The sequence below is a fragment of the Mustela putorius genome, unplaced genomic scaffold, assembly GCF_011764305.1.
Source record: "Mustela putorius furo isolate JIRA1106 unplaced genomic scaffold, ASM1176430v1.1 tig00003858_pilon_pilon_pilon, whole genome shotgun sequence".
Classification (NCBI taxonomy): Eukaryota; Metazoa; Chordata; class Mammalia; order Carnivora; family Mustelidae; genus Mustela; species Mustela putorius.
In genome coordinates, this window is record NW_025422010.1 from 8,597,287 (window position 1) to 8,613,632 (window position 16,346).

At 43.4% G+C, this 16,346-nt stretch overlaps 1 protein-coding gene across 1 annotated transcript in view; it reads right to left on the bottom strand.

Annotated features, from left to right (window-relative positions):
- RAB31 (RAB31, member RAS oncogene family) overlaps positions 1–16,346 on the bottom strand; it is a 127,577-nt gene that overhangs the window by 41,369 nt on the left and 69,862 nt on the right. The gene's annotated exons all lie outside the window — the stretch shown is intronic.

Consider the following 16,346-nt stretch of genomic DNA (forward strand, 5'->3'; position numbering starts at 1 on the left):
CCACATGTTACATGGGAATGTGTTTTAAGACCTTCTTTGGCACCTGGGTGGCTCAGTTGGTTAAATGTCTGCCTTTGGCTCAGGTCATGATCTCAGGGTCTTGGGTTCAAGCCCCAGGTCAGGATCCCTGCTCAGTGGGGAGCCTGCTTCTCTCTGCCCCTCCCCCTACTTGTGCATGTTCTCTCTCTCTCTCAAGCTCTCTGCCTCTCTCAAATAAATAAAATCTTTCTTATAAAAAGATGCTCAACATCACTAATCTTCAGAGAAATACAAATCAGAATCACAATGAGATATCATACCTGTTAGGATGGCTATTACCAAAAAGACAAAAGATAATAAATATTGGTGAAAAAAGGAAACCCCGATGCACCATTGGGAATATAAATTGGTGGAGCCACTGTAGAAAAGAGTACTAAGGGTCCACAAAAAACACAACTATATGATCCAGAAATTCCCTTTTTGGGTATATACCTAAAAGAAATGAAATCAAGTACTTCGACAAGATATCTGCACTTCCACATGCATCACAGCCTTATTCACAATGCACAAGACATGCAAACAACCTAAGTGCCTACTAATGAATGAATGAATGAAGAAAGTGCGGTGTGTGTCTATATATACAATGGAATACAACCCAGCACTTAAAAAAGAATCCTGCCGTTTGCAGCAACATGGATGAATCTAAAATATATTAAGCCAAATGAAAGAAGCCAGGTGTAGAAAGAAAAAAACTGCATCTCACTTACAGATGGAATCTTAAAAAGTCAAATACACAGAAGGAGAGAGTAGAAGGGTGGTTAACAGGAGTAGGCAAGGGAAGGAATTGCAGAAATGTTGGTGAAAGGGTACAAAGTTGCAGTTACAAAGGGTGAATAAGTTCTAGAAACAACACACACAGTGACTGGTTAATCATATTGTATTGATTCTGGAAATTTGCCAAAAGAGTAGATTTCAGGTGCTTTGGTCATTTACAAAAGGGAAAAGATAATTGTGAGAAGGTATGTTAACTAGTTTGACTCTAGTAATAATTTCACTATATCTATGTACATCAAGCCATCATGTTGTACACTTTAAATATATGACTTTTTCTTTTAAAAAAGACTTTCTTTAAAAGCCACTGTTGATAATATATATCAAAAGTTTAAATGTGCATATTGTTTGACCCAGCAATTCCACTTACAGGAACGTATACTCAAGTGATCGTCACACACACCAAGAACCTCGTCCCTGTGTTATACGTGGGAGCAAATATTTGAAAACCCCCTAACGGTTCACCATAGAGAATCCATTAATGGTCTCTGGGTATAATGGAATAGCCTGCAATAATTAAAACGATGGTGGGGATTTTCATGTACAGGAAAAGGTTGAAGGAATAAAAAACATCTCAAAGCAGCCTATGGAGTATGCTATGATTTAGGGTAAAATGTGAGTGGGTTTGCCTGTGTGTACAGTTACAATAATGTTTCTCAAAATATTCATGTGGGATTTCTAGTGATATGCACAATTTTCTTAAAAGAGCACTATACATAGCATTATACATTGCACAAATGTTTACAATGTTTTTTTTTTTAAATTAAATAAGTTTTCAAGTTAAAAAAGCAAAAGCAGCCATTTTTATTGGAGTAGGATAAGGAGCAGGGGGGTAAGGAAGAATGGATCCTGAAGCTTTCCCAGCGAACAACAGAACCACCGTTCATTCATGTTTATTTCTCCCGGAATACTGATCACCGAATAAAGACCTGGCAAACTGAAATGATCCTATTTGGAAATGTGAAGCACATCGGTTCCCACAATTTCCCTTTTAATGCACTGAGGAAGGCTAGTGGCGCACTCTCAAGAGTGTGGAAGGAAGCAGGCTCTTTCTTAACTTCTAGCCTTTGTCTGCCTTGAGCAGAAATCTTCCTGGTGCCTCTGTGGTTTTCATAAAAGGGGATGGGTTGGATGGGGTTCAGGATGAACCCAGGAGTTCCCAGCTGACGGCCCTTGGCCTCTTGCCAGGACTCACTGGAGGACAGCAGGCCATTTACCATGCTTGCCTTGCATATTCACTACCCAACACTGTGTGTTTGTTGTAATTGTTAGGCATCAATAAATCTATTTTTAATCCGTCCTTTGGCAATCCACTCCACATATAGAAAATAAAATCAGAATTCTTGCCCAAAGGGAGGAAAAAGCAATGTATTGTTGAAACATTCCTGCTTTGCTAAGGGTAAGGAATGCATATAAAGTGTCCTTCAGCCCAATTACATAAAATGCCCATTTTTTTTTCAAAATATCTTCCATATAAGAAAGGTCCACTTAAACACAGCACATAGGTACAAAATTTACATCTCAAAAATCAAGATACTCGTGGACTCAAGCACAGAGAAGAGTAAATTGTGAACATCTTCTTAAGACAGAGTCATTTTCAGCTATAATACCATGAGCTGAATCTGAAATGGCCACTGGTGTGCAGGACTCATGGATTATTGAATAGATCTTTGTATATAATGCATTACTTGTTCCTTCCTTCCTCCAAATGGAATCATTCTGAAATAAATCTGTTGGTGAAGCCACTTAAATGACTTTATTGCCAGGTACTTGGGGTTTTAACGAGTTGAAAGTTCATCTCTAGTCCAAAACCCAATAATGCACTGACCAAAGGATAATATTTGTGGAGGACAAAAAGATAAATCACTTCTAGTTTACAATGTGTATACTCTTCCCCACACAAACATAAAAACAAAAGCACCACAATTGACTTCAATACTCAACATGACGTAATTCAATTTCCGTAGAGCCCAAATTAAGACTGATGAAAACACTCACCTAAAAGATTCTTCTAGAAACACAGTTTTACAATCACAGGAGGTTGCTGTAATTTTTAAATCTCACCTTGAAGAGTTCTTCAAAACTTAGCAGGACAGACATCAGTTCAAAATTCCTTCTTCTCTAACTACCCAACAAAATATCTAGAATACTAAAAATTAGAGTACTCAGATGACTCTCAAGTGACATTTAATTATTTAGAAAAAGCACAGGGAATTGTGAAAAGCAAATCTGACCCTCAAAAGAAATGGCTGTTCGTGTACTTGGTGTTGTACAACTGTGTATTTTCAAAGATTACATGTCTACAGAATAAAAGAGAAGGGAACAGTTTCATTCAACCTTCTCAGACTTCTCAGCTTTTACAGATGGATGCTAACCCTGTCCCCACTACAGGAACTGGGAGACAGAGGCATAACCTTTCTGGAAAGCAACAAAACAATGAATAGCAAGAGCAAGAAAATGTTCATACACCGATTCAAGGATTGCGCTTCTGAAGGGAATGGTCAGAGATGGTCACAAAGTAACGAGATTTCACTCCAGAACCATCAGTCATGCTGAAAAACTGGAACCTATTTCAATGTCTAGCCATCAGGGACCAGAAAAGTAAATTTGTCTAGACTCCCTCTGAGTCTACGTCTCTTCATCCTTTGCCCTTAGCCATGCAACGGACTGCCAGGCAGCAGTGAAACTCATGTTTCTGAAAAAATAAGAGACGGCATGAGACATAAGGGGCACAGTCTGGTATTTCCCAAGGGTCTTCTACTGAACCCTACGTTCATGAGGTACTTTTTGGAACAAAAACATTTCTTAGCCAAATAAGTTTCAGAAACACTTTACCTAATAATGTCCCCCTAGAGATTTGTGAAGTCTTATTAGTGTATTAAAGACTCTGAAAATTTCTGTAGTGAAGAAATCTATTTGTTTTGGTTTTAACTCAGACGTCTCAATTGATTTTTTTTTTAACCTTTGTTCAAGTAATATTTATTAACATCTTGAGACCTAGTATGCTCAGAACCCACATTAAAGGCAAAGCATGAAGAGATCTAGGGAGTCTAATAGAGCCTGGCTCTATTCTGGTAAAATGCAGGTAGTGATGTGGGAAACAAAAGCAAAAGCAAAAGAAAAAAATTCTATCTCCTTACAATTTACACACGTCCTTGAGACAGGCAGAGTGACCTTCCTCTAAGGACTCAACGGTCTGGGTGTTAATAATTTAGCTTAACATTAGCCTGACCTCCAGGATCCTGTAAGTCTCCTTTCACATATAAAAATCCTTTGGAAATTTCCTTTATGTCTACACCCCCCCAAAGTATGTGTTAGCAATCATCCTCCAAGCATATGGCCCACTGATACACATCTGAAGGGACCCATGACTAAAGTGTCACTAGTAGTAAATGACCTTTTCCTAAGAACAGCTAACCCTCCAAGGTCCTTGCTTCCAAATTCCTTAGAGACTGATGCTATCCCTAACCCACTTCCAACTTAAAAGTATATAAACAGCCACTCTTCCTGACCCCAGTTCATCTCTTTCTGCCTATAGGTCTTGTCCCGTGTTTTAATAAAACCACCCTGTTTACATCAAAGATGCCTCAAGAATTCATTCCTGACCATTGGCTACAAACCCCAATACTTTCAGATCAGATAACAGTGGAGGTGGGGTGAGTGGTGGTAACTAAGGTTTTTCCAGCTCTGTGATGTTACTCATGGCCAAGGCAAGGGAGACTTCAAATGGAACCTCTTTTTCCTTCGCCCTGCACTTGATTCCTCCAAGTGCATTACCTACAACAGAGGTCTCCTTTCTTCGCATCCCATGCACACACTGTTCAGCTCACAGTGGAAAGTCTTATTCCAGGAAATATCTGAATCCTCCAGACCACCCAGTCTGCTTCAGGCAAAATTCCTTAAATGCAGGTTTGTGGCATCATAAATTCCATAGCAGCAAAAACTCTGCATGTCAAGAAGGAGCAGTAGTGGAAAACTCATGAATTTTCCAAACAAGGACAGGCTCCAGCTGAGCTCTGCCTCCCCACAGGAGAATTATCCAAGCCAGGCCACTCTTGCATCAGGTCCAGGAACGTGTAGGAATGGGTCACATGTAACGATTTTCAGACAGCGCTGTCCCTGGTGAGTCGCTTGTATGCAGCCTGGGAGAACCCAGGCTGGTCTGTATCCAGTGCCAGCACACAGTGAAATTCTCACATCCTGCAGAACCCTGAGCCTCTGGGCAGTCAAGGGCAGAAGCCAAAACATATCCTGTGGTTCCACAGGATTCAAACAAAGAGGGAAGTGGTAGAGGAAAATTCTTGACATTCCCAACATTCTCAGCTGGCAAAAGCTGAATGGAAAAACCATTACTGAATGTTCTTTCTGTGCCATTCAGAAGAACATTTCTGGTGTCTACACAGACCCTCTCCTTCCACGGAGAAGCAGAAGTCCTATTTAATAGACCCACTCAGATGTCCTAAAATCCAATAGTAGGTAGAGGTGAAGAGAAAAGGGGCTGGGATTATTAACAGTTATTTCTGAATAATACCGTGATAGGCAGAGCACCACTTATTATAATATGTCCAGATTGTTTTAAAAAACATTTTAATAGGATACACTACTTTAGAGTGAGAAAAGATTTTGACACACACACACACCCCTTCTTTCTTCTTTCAATTTGCTAATTAAAGACAAAGAGTTTCCTTGGCATTCAGGGGTCAGGGCATTGAAGCAAAAGCACCAGGAGAAAGCTGGGTTTTAGAGGTAACTTGACCTCCAGTGGACTCCTTTTTGACAAGGAACAGTGCAAACCTCCTTGGGGAGACGATGATACAACACAAATCCAAACATCCTTCCACAAGATAAGGTGTTGGTGGGAAGGGCACAGATTTGTGTTTTGAGAAAAGACGAGGTAATGAACTGGCGTATTCTCATCCTCAGAATAATGTGTAAGACAAAAGTCAAGGTTTTGAAATGAGGTAGAAATACATTTCTTCCCACCCACGTAATACCCAACTACAGAGAATCTCAACTCTTCTTCCTGTCTGCTAGCAAGCCAGAGGAATTGCCTCCAAGTCCAGAACTCTGCCCAACCCCGTCCAGAAGCTTTCTGCGTTTCTCATCGCACACAGTCCCCATTTACGGGAAGGAAATGCCATGAGGGTTGGTCATGAGTCTCCCTCTCTCCATACTCTGCTCAGGTAGGTTTGATCTCTCCCATCTGCATACAGCCCTCCTGTTCACAGTAAACATCCCGTCCTCGAGAGAGGTCTCCCTGCAGAATGGGACTGCAAAACAAACATCGCCTGGGATTACTCCCAGAGCAGGACAGATGTTGGCCCATGGGCCTCAAAGCAGAGGCCTGACCCAGCGCTCCCCGGCAGTGGTACCCTTCCGTCCTACAGCCCCGCCAGCATGGTGCTCCCAGGAAAGCCTGCCTTCCTGGGCACCCACAAGGAGTTCCTTGAGTCTGTGAAAGCAGCTTGCTGGGAAGAGATCAGAGTCACACAAAACACATTCTCAGGCGTGTGGTTTCATTCACCCCCAAAGCGCCGTGCACCCAGGCCTCTGTGCCATGTTCACCGAGAGCAGCCTACAGACCCATCTTTCCTTTGACTGGCTATCTGGAAGTTTCCACTGGAGTACTTAGATACGGTAGTGGCCACACAGCAGCCAGAAGGTTCCTGTTTTTAACTTGTGAGTTATGTTATTTACACACAACATAGAATCTATTTTTGACTTTTTAATTGTGGAAATTTTCAACCATACGCACAAGAAGAGAGTACGGTACAACGCGCGCCCATGCTCTCATCTCCTAGTCTCAAGATCAGCCCGAACACATGGTCCCTGGCATGTTTCCACCTCCCTCCCACCCCACCCCCGCCACTGGAATCCTCAGAAGCAAACACTTGACGTCATATTCTGTTAACTGTAAAGCAGAGTGATTTTTTTCTTCCAACAAAGTCAAATGGTGTCATTTTTCAAAATCCTTCTAACTTACTAGGCAGAAAATCCAAAGTCTGTCCTATGGTGTCATTCGGGCACTCGGCCCGGCCTCCCTCCCTCTCTCCCCAGCCCCTGGCCTCCTCCCGGCTCCCTGAACACCCAGCCACATGGAGCCCTCAGGGTTGTCCCATAGGCCTTCTCCAGACGAGACCCACCTCCGCTAGACATCCTCATGCCCACCTTTCATTCACACCTTTTTCAACAGCCATGTCCTCTGAGATCCCTTCCTGACCCCCACTCTGGGCCATAGCAGGGGCTCAAGAAACACGTAAGGGCGGAACACACGTGATGAATCAATAACCCTGTGAAGGCAGGTAAGCTGGGTAAAACTGTCCCCATTTTACAGATGAGAAACTGGGCTCCAAATGGTTCAGTAAATTGCCCACAGACACACAGCTCTTAAAGGCTATAACCAGCCCTTGAACACAGCTCTTCTGACTCCAAATTCCATACTGTTTCCATTCCTCAGTTGCTTCCCCAAAATGAAATGCTGCATAAATTGATATAATGCTGATACGGTCTTATACTAAACATATTCAGTCATTCAATAAGTATCTCTTGATCACCCGGTACATGATGGGAACTATTCTAGGGCGGTGGAAGGTAGAACAACAATCCCCAAAGATGTCCATATCTTAATCCCTGGGACCCGTAAATATGTTATGCTCCATGGCAAGGGGGCATTGAGGTTGCTAATGGAATTAAGAGTGCTGATAGCTGTGGGATGTTGACAGTGGGAAAAGCTATGTATGTGTGGGGGCAAGGGTATATGGTAAATCTTTATATTTTCCCCTTCAATTTTGCTGTGGCCTAAAACTGCTTTAAACAATAAAGTTTATTAATTTTTAAGTGATTTCTTTCTGGGGAAAATTAAATGAAAGGAGGCAAGTGGGTCTTTTTCAGATAATGTAAATGTCTTATATCTTGATTGGGATTGTGGTTGCATAGGTACATACAATTGTCGAAACTCAACAAACTTATAATTAATGTCTACAATTTGTGCATTTTATTCTGTTAAAAGTATATGCCAGTAAAAAGTTAAGAAAAGATTTAAAAAAAAAAAAAAGAGTGCTGACAGCTGACCTTGAGATGAGAAGATTATCGTACAGTGTCCAACAGCAGCATCAGGGTCTTCATAAACGGCGGAGGGAGGCAAGAGAGTCAGAGAGCTTGGAAGATGGCTCTGCGGCTGGCCTTGAGGATGGGGGGAGGAATGCGTGCACAAACTAGGGAATGCGGCAGCCTCTGAGAAAGGCCAGAAACGGATTCTATCCCAAAGCCTCCAGAAAGGAAAACAGCACTACCTATGTCTTGCTCTTGGCCTGGTGAGCCCTACTTGGACTCCTGACTTTCAGAACTGGGAGGGAGCTGTGAGGGATCTGTTGGAGCCGCCCCAGGAGACAAACAGAAGGTGCAGAAGAGGAGTGGAGTCAGGCCGCCTTCAAAGGGGCCGCTCTGGGGATAACCTTCTCCAAACAGCGAGCTCTGTGTTCTAAGGACACGCCAGCTGTTCCTGCTTGGACACGTCCTTTGGCACCTCAGGAGCACGCTCTTTTGTTCTTAAACGAAGTCCGTGTGCCTAATTCCCTTGTCACGAATGACATTCCCGGGCTTGGTCTGTATTTGAACCAGACTTAGGAAAGTAGATGCAGGAAGGTAAAAAGCGAAGTGGGGAGGAGTGGGGAGGGAGAGGGGGGAATGGGGGGGGCAGGGAGAGGGGAGAAAAACACAACCAGATAAAGTGCTTCTTAGCTGCTTCTTCCTCAGCGCAAGTCTTTGCCCGCAGAGAGTAGGAGAACGGAAACTGGCCTCAACCCAGGAGGCACAGACAATGCTTCATAATTAGAAGCTACTTAGGCCGTCCCAGACCAAAATACACACCAGGAAAATGTCATTGCCTGACTTGTGAAGGATCTTCCCCTGGTGGCATGACCCTCCCTCCCAGAACACTCCTGCCACCGTCCACCCTCCCCCCACCGCCCAGTGGGGCAGTGCAGGCAGGCCTGGAGGAGGGGAGACCTACCGGGGCCTAAAGGACCACAGTGGGGTCGACTGTGACAGAGAGGGAGCTGCGGGACCAAGGGGCCAGGGCCACTTGTGAGCAGGAGAAGCTCATTCTTGCTGTGTAAGACTTGACGCTCGAGGCTACCCTCTCTGCTGTTCCTGTCTGTCCACTCCTCATTTCCTCTCCCTCACTTCCGGCCTTCCCATGGCACAGGCTTGAGGGCACTAGTGCTTGGGGTTTCCCTTAGGACTTACTAAATTCATTTCAATACATGGCCATGTCCTTCCTCTTTCTTTCCCGCCAGTGGCATTCTCCCCCCATCTCCTAATTTCCTAAATGACGCCAAACCCCCCCCCCCCAAACAGGACACCTCTGGGAACCAGGCCTGCCCACAGTGGTGACTCTGGACCCTGCTGCCATCGGATACCCCAACTCGAATGCCACAGTCACCCTTTCCTTCCGCAGCTTCTGTCACCAAGTTTTAAAGATCCACTGACCTCTTTGGCTGTAGGGGATTCCTGAGGCTTCTTCTAAAAGGAGATGACGGGGCACAGTCCTATCTGAGGAACTGTTTACCTCATTTTTAACAGTTTTTACCAGATTCGCAGGCTTCTGTGTGTCTCCTTACTACACAGTCTGCGTCGGGTTTTCCTTTTGAGGGGGAGTGACAAGAGTGGAGTGTGGCGAGGAGGAATATTTTCCCAATCAGGACATCAATGTGTACTGATTAAAAGCAGCGTTCTCGGGCGCCTGGGTGGTTCAGTGGGTTAAGCCTCTGCCTTCAGCTCAGGTCATGGCCTCGGGGTCCTGGGATGGAGTCCCGGGCTCTCTGCTCAGCAGGGAGCCTGCTTCCCCCTTTCTCTCTGCCTGCCTCTCTGCCTGCTTGTGATCTGTCTGTCAAGTAAATAAATAAAATCTTTTAAAAATAAATCAATCAATAAAAGCAGTGTTCTCTTGTGATAGGCGGAGAAGGAAAGCAAAACCAGGGACTGACCCTCTTCCACTGAAGGTAAATTCTCTCGTGGGTGTGGGAAAGGTTTAAGGGCGAAGTAATTTCCCTCCAGCCATGGGTGAGGAGCAGAGTCTGCCTGTGCTTTTTGCTGCTGCGGCTTGGAGCCAGGCCTGCATTGCCAGAGGCCACGGGGCAAGCAAGAAGGAAACAAAGAACAGCTCATTCTGAGTTTCTAACAGGCCCCATTCTTCAAGGACATCCAAAGGTCAAAATTTCCTCTGACTTTGGTCACAGTTGATGAAAAGAGAACCACTCTCTTGACCACAGAGTCTGGGGCCCCGAAGAAAGAAGGAAAGAAAGCCAAAAAAAGTTTCTTTTGATGTTTGTCAAGCCCCAACTTGACCTCAGCTATCTGCTACCTTAGTTCTCTTTTCTTTCTCAGGGACCCACGGGGGCATTTCAGCCTCAGCCTGGCTTGGCTGCCTCTCAGCTGTCTCTGCCTATGTCGTCCTGTCCCTGTAGGAGCCTGGGAGGGCCTGCAAATTAAGGACGAACGAGACGAACACCAGCATGGTTCCACAAACCACTAAGCCGTTGGCTTCTGGAGGGCATCAGTGAGAGTTTGCCTTCTTCGGGTACTCAGATCCCAGGAAAATTCCTTTTTTTTTTTTTTCCGAGACTTTATTTATTTATTTGACAGAGAGCACGCACAAGCAGGGGGAGCGGCAGGCAGAGGGAGAAGCAGGCTGTCCACTGAGCAGGGAGCCCCCATGTGGGACTCGATCCCCGGACTCCGGGATCATGACCTGAGCTGAAGACAGATGTTTCACCAACTGAGTCACCCAGGCACCCCAACCAGGAACAAGCAAAGAGTAAACAAATCTTGGTGGTGTTAATATACTTATCATATTATTTTCTGGAGTGCATGAAACATCTTAAAATTGGGGGGGAGGAAGTCTGTACACTCACTAGGAGAGTCACTATAAGCCTTTGAATCAATGGATTTCAGCATATTGTCACACTGTCTTGAATAGTATCTATTAAAGTAATAAAGTCTGGCCCTGGATTAGATAATACTGCTGAAAAAAACTAAATCAGCGGCAATTAATACTATTTTGAATATAGGTTCATTTTTAAAAAAAAACATAATTCAGTCAAGTATCATGCAGTTCAAATCGAGTAATATTTTGGTAAATTGTAAGTGATCACTTCATAAATATAACTTTATTTAGAGTTCTATATGAATTTGTTACAGGAAACACATTTTAATATTTCAAAGATTTAACGTGTATTCAGAATTTTTTCTTAAGGTACCATTCTGAGGTCAAGGCTATACTTCCGGTCCACAATTAAAGATGAAAACAGCTTGCAACTTGCTTACCACTTATAACTTAAAGGCTTAAGGAGTAGGTGACTTCATATTCATCTACACATTTAACATAATCACTAACAAATACATCTGGAGTTTTTGCAAAAATGTAAACTCCTATCCTAAAATTCCTGTGAAATGAAAGGGACGCAGAATAGCCGCAACATTCTTGATAAAGGACAAAGGTAGAGGACTCATACTTCCTAATTTTCAAATTTGCTGCAAAGCCTGCAGCAATCAGGGCACCGTGGTATTGACAGAAGGGTAAAAATTAGATCAAAGAAAGAGAACTGAGTCCAGAATTAAACCACACATTCGTGGTCAACTGATTATCACATCAACAAAGGTGCCAAGAAAATCAATTTGGGCAAAGAATAATCTTTTCAACAAACTGTGTTGGGACAAATGATTTTGTATGATAGCAAGACAAGGAGAGTAAAGTTGAATCCCCTCCTTCTAAGATATGCAAAAATTATAACAAATGAATCATAGAGCTAAAGGCAAGAGCTGAAACTATGAAGTTCTTAGAAGAACATAAAGGAATAACCCTGAGTCTGGCAAAGACAAGTGTTGGTGGGAATGCAGAACCTTGTACATTGTGGGTAGGGATATAAAATGGTGCAGTGACTTTGGAGAAGTTTGGTGGATCTTCAAAATACTAAACATAGAATTACTAGAAGACCCATCAATTTCAGTCCCAGATATATTCCCAAGAGATTAAAGAACAAATAAAGCTATCTAAATAAAAACTTGTACGTAAATGCTTAAAGCAGCATTACTCTTAAGAGCCCAAATGTGGAAGCGATCTAAATGTCCATCACTTGATAAATGGATAAACAAAATGTATGGCATTCATAGAATGGAGTATTAGTCAGCCATGAAAAAGAAAAGAAGCACTGATTCAAGTTACAGTGTGGATGAACATTGGTAACATTATGCTAAGTGTTAAGAAGCCAGTCCTCAAAACACCCAGCATGATTCCATTTATATGAAATGTCCAAAGGAGGTGAATCTAGAGGCAGAAAGCAGCCAAGGGCTGGGGGACTTAGGAAGAAATGGGCAATGACTATTAATGGGTTTAAAATTAATTGTGGCAACAGTTGTACAATCTTAACATACTAGAGTCCACTGAACTGTACCCTTTAAGTGAGTCAACTGTATGGTCTGTGAATTATATCTCATTAAAGGTGGGTTTGTATTTTTTTTTAAAGATTTTATTTATTTACTTGACAGAGAGAGATCACAAGTAGGCAGAGAGGCAGGCGAGGTGGCGGGGTGGGAAGCAGGCTCCTGCTGAGCAAGGAGTCCAATGCGGGGCTCAATCCCAGGACCTGAGATCATGACCTGAGCTGAAGGCAGAGGTTTAACCTACCGAGCCACCCAGGTGCCCCTGTTTTTCTCCCTGCCCCCCCCCTTTTTTTTTAAGATTTCATTTATTTATTTGAGAAAGAACATGAGCAGCAGGGAAAGGGAGAAGCAGGCTTCCTGCTGAGCAGGGAGCCTGACTCGAGGCTTGATCCCAGGACCCTGGGATCATGACCTGAGCTGAAGGCAGACACTTCAGACACCCAGGCATCCCTCAATAAAGCCGTTTCTCCAAAAGAGAGGTAATACTCTACACGCTGATAATCCCCACAGAAACAAATGCAGACAAAAGCATTTATAAGTTCATTTTATTTCCAACCACTAAGACTCCAGGATGGATTATCCAAAAAAGAGGAAAGCATGGCTCAGCTGCTTCGCAGGTGAAACAGGGAATGAAAACAAAAAGCTGATGAGATCGAAGCTTCAAGCAAGTCTAGAACGTGTGCAGGAGTGGACAGGAAAAGAGTTCCCCTGTCAAGGAACAGGTAAATAGAGAATTTCACACCACAGCTACCTTCACTGGCTCTTTTCAGAAACATGGGGAGAGACCATCTCAGGGACCAGGAAGTAATGAATATACTACAGTGGACCCTTGAACATGGGTTTGAACTGCACACATCCACTTAAAGGCAGATTTTTTTTTTAAGTCCAGTACTGTAAACCCATTTTCTGTTACGATTTTCTAATAACATTTTCTTTTCCAGAGCTGGCTTTATGGTAGGAGTACAGTGTATGACATGCATCGCACACAATATGTGTTCTCAGGAAGACTTCTTGGCAACAGTAGGTACCAGTAATTATGTTTTGGGGAGGGTCCAAAGTTGTACGTGGATTTTAAGCTATGTAGAGGGTCAGCACCCCTAACCCTCACGTTGTTCAAGGATCCGCTGTATCTCAACAGCCACAGGAGGGCAAACATTATCTCTACAGTTTCAGATTTCTTCACAAGAAATTCATTTTGGATGAAACATTGTAGAGTGGGTAAAAGTAGAACTCAGTGGGGAAAGACTGAGGTAGGCTCTGAAAAGAAGTTCAAGAACGCACAAAGTGGAGCCTCCAAAGTACACAGATTGAGAGAATCCAGTAGTAGCCTGTGGCAGACAACATTATGACCAACAATTAAGTGCTCACCTCTGCGTGAACCGCTGTTTATGCCAGTGTAGTTTCTCACTTCCTCTAAAGGCCATGTGTCGTCACTTGACTTTGGGCTGAGCCACATGCCTTGCCTCGGCCAATGGAAGATAGGCCATGTGTCATGGGCTCAGTCGGACCCTAGCATTAAAAGGCCTTGTGTCTGTGCCTTGCTGCTTGTGCTTCTGCATCGACCGAGGAGAGCTTCCTCAGGTACTACTGCCTCTCTAACCCCAGGATGAACAAGCAAGCCTCTGCCACCCCACAGAAACACCCACAGCTTGAGGCAGAGCCACTTAAACTAGAGAGCTCTGTGATATTTTTTTTAAAGCTTTTATTTATTTGACAGACAGAGATCACAAGTAGGCAGAGAGACAGGCAGAGAGAGACAGGGAAGCAGACTCCCTGCTGATCAGAGAGCCTGATGCGGGGCTTGATCCCAGGACCCTGAGATCATGACCTGAGCAGAAGTCAGCAGCTTTAATCCACTGAGCCACCCAGGCGACCCGAGCTCTGTGATATTTTTATAAATTTTCTGTAGGTATAAAAGTCTTTGTTTTTGTTTCTGTAGACCCCATACCCATTGTGGAGCCCAACATGGCACTTGAACTCACAACCCTCAGATCGAGACCTGAGTGGAGATCAAGAGTCAGCCATTTAACTGACTGAGCCACCCAGGCACCCCAGTATAAGAGTACTTTTAAATAAAAAGATTTTAAAAAGGAAGAAAAGGGCGCCTGGGTGGCTCAGTGGGTTAAGCCGCTGCCTTCGGCTCAGGTCATGATCTCAGGGTCCTGGGATCGAGTCCCGCATCGGGCTCTCTGCTCAGCAGGGAGCCCGCTTCCTCCTCTCTCTCTGCCTGCCTCTCTGCCTACTTGTGATCTCTCTCTGTCAAATAAATAAATAAAATCTTTAAAAAACAAATTTTAAATAAATAAATAAATAAATAAAAAGGAAGAAAAATTAACACGCACAACCATTATTAACTAAACACCTGAAATAGTTAATAATAGTATTCTAAATTCTAAATAATTATATTCTAAATTCTAAATAGTCTTGTTTATTTAAGATCATATGCAGAATTCAACAACAGTTCCATCTTTTATAAGATCATACAGGTCCTCTACAGTATTCAATATTGTTCTTATTTAGCATTTCTTGCATTTTCAGTGTTCCATCAATTTTTTAAATACCCCAAAAAAGATAGTCGTTAAAAATTATATACCTTCTTACACAAATCTTTGCATCATGTCATTTTTACCATTAAGTTCAAAACTCCATAATTCCTACTAAGTATTGGAGGGGGTGGGGCTATTTTTTAATCTGCACATGTGTTCTCCAATTTCATCTTTGAAAAGTATATAATGATGAGGGGCACCTGGGTGGCTCAGTGGGTTAAGCCTCTGCCTTCGGCTCAGGTCATGATCCCAGGGTCCTGGGATTGAGCCCTGCATTGGGCTCTCTGCTCACCAGGGAGCTTGCTTCGTCCTCTCTCTCGGCCTGCCTGTCTGCCTACTTGTGATCTCTATCTGTCAAATAAATAAATAAAATCTTTTTTTGAAAAAATTTTTTTAAAAAGTGTATAATGATGAACTTGATTTCAGAAGTCAATCTAGTCGACTCCAGATATGTTAGAGTCAGAGGAGAGCTTTTATTCTAACCAAAGAACCATCAACTCACCTTTGTGGAATTTGTGGCTGTGGTGCATTTGAAACCCAAATTTTATAAATACAATAATTCTTTCTGAGGCAGTAGGGCAGATAGACAGCCATAACACTGACTTCAACCCAAGTGAAACAAGGTAATGAGATGATGTTCATATTTGTTCATGTTAGATTCTTAGAATGATATTGTTCTCACAGATCAGACCAAGAAAATGAAGCATGGAATTCTTTCAAGATATGAACATTTTAATGGACATATCCTATGAATTGCAATTGTGGTTTTTTTTTTTTTAAGATTTTATTTACTTATTTGACAGACAGAGATCACAAGTAGGCAGACAGGCAGGCAAGGCTGGGGGAAGCAGGCTCCCTGCTGAGCAGAGAGCCCAATGCGGGGCTCGATCCCAGAACCCTGAGATCATGACCTGAGCCAAAGGCAGAGGCTCAACCCACTGAACCACACAGGAGCCCCTGTAATTTTGTTTTAAAGCAAAAACAGAATGATTTGGAAGCACACATCTAGAATGTGGAGACTGCAATTCCTATTGATGAGACTTTCTTTTCCGGGGGAGGGCCAAGGGGGAGAAAGAATCCCAAGCAGGCTCCACGCTCAGCATGGAACCCGATGTGGGACTTGATCTCATAACCCCGAGACTGTGACCGGAGCCAAAATCAGCCACTTAACCGACTGAGCCACCTGGGTGCCCCCAAACATTTTTAATAACAATGAAAATATTCTAGTCCCCAGTTTATGTGGAAAAGCAAAGAAGGGAGTGAAAAGGAAACCCAAAGGGAAAGATGGATGTGTTGACACAGTAGGACAGAAGTCTCATCTCCCCATTACAAACCTTGGTCAGTGGGAGACAGGAGGACAAAGCTGAGCAGATAAATTCCTTTCTCTCCCCTGGGACCATTTTGAGCTCCTCTGAGCTCACAGGAGTCATCTGCTGACCTACTGCTGAGTTCTCCTCATAGATCACAAAGCAGCACAACAACTCATTACAAGAGGACAGGATAAAAACCCCCAAAAGCTCACACCAACACTACAACATGGGCACTCCA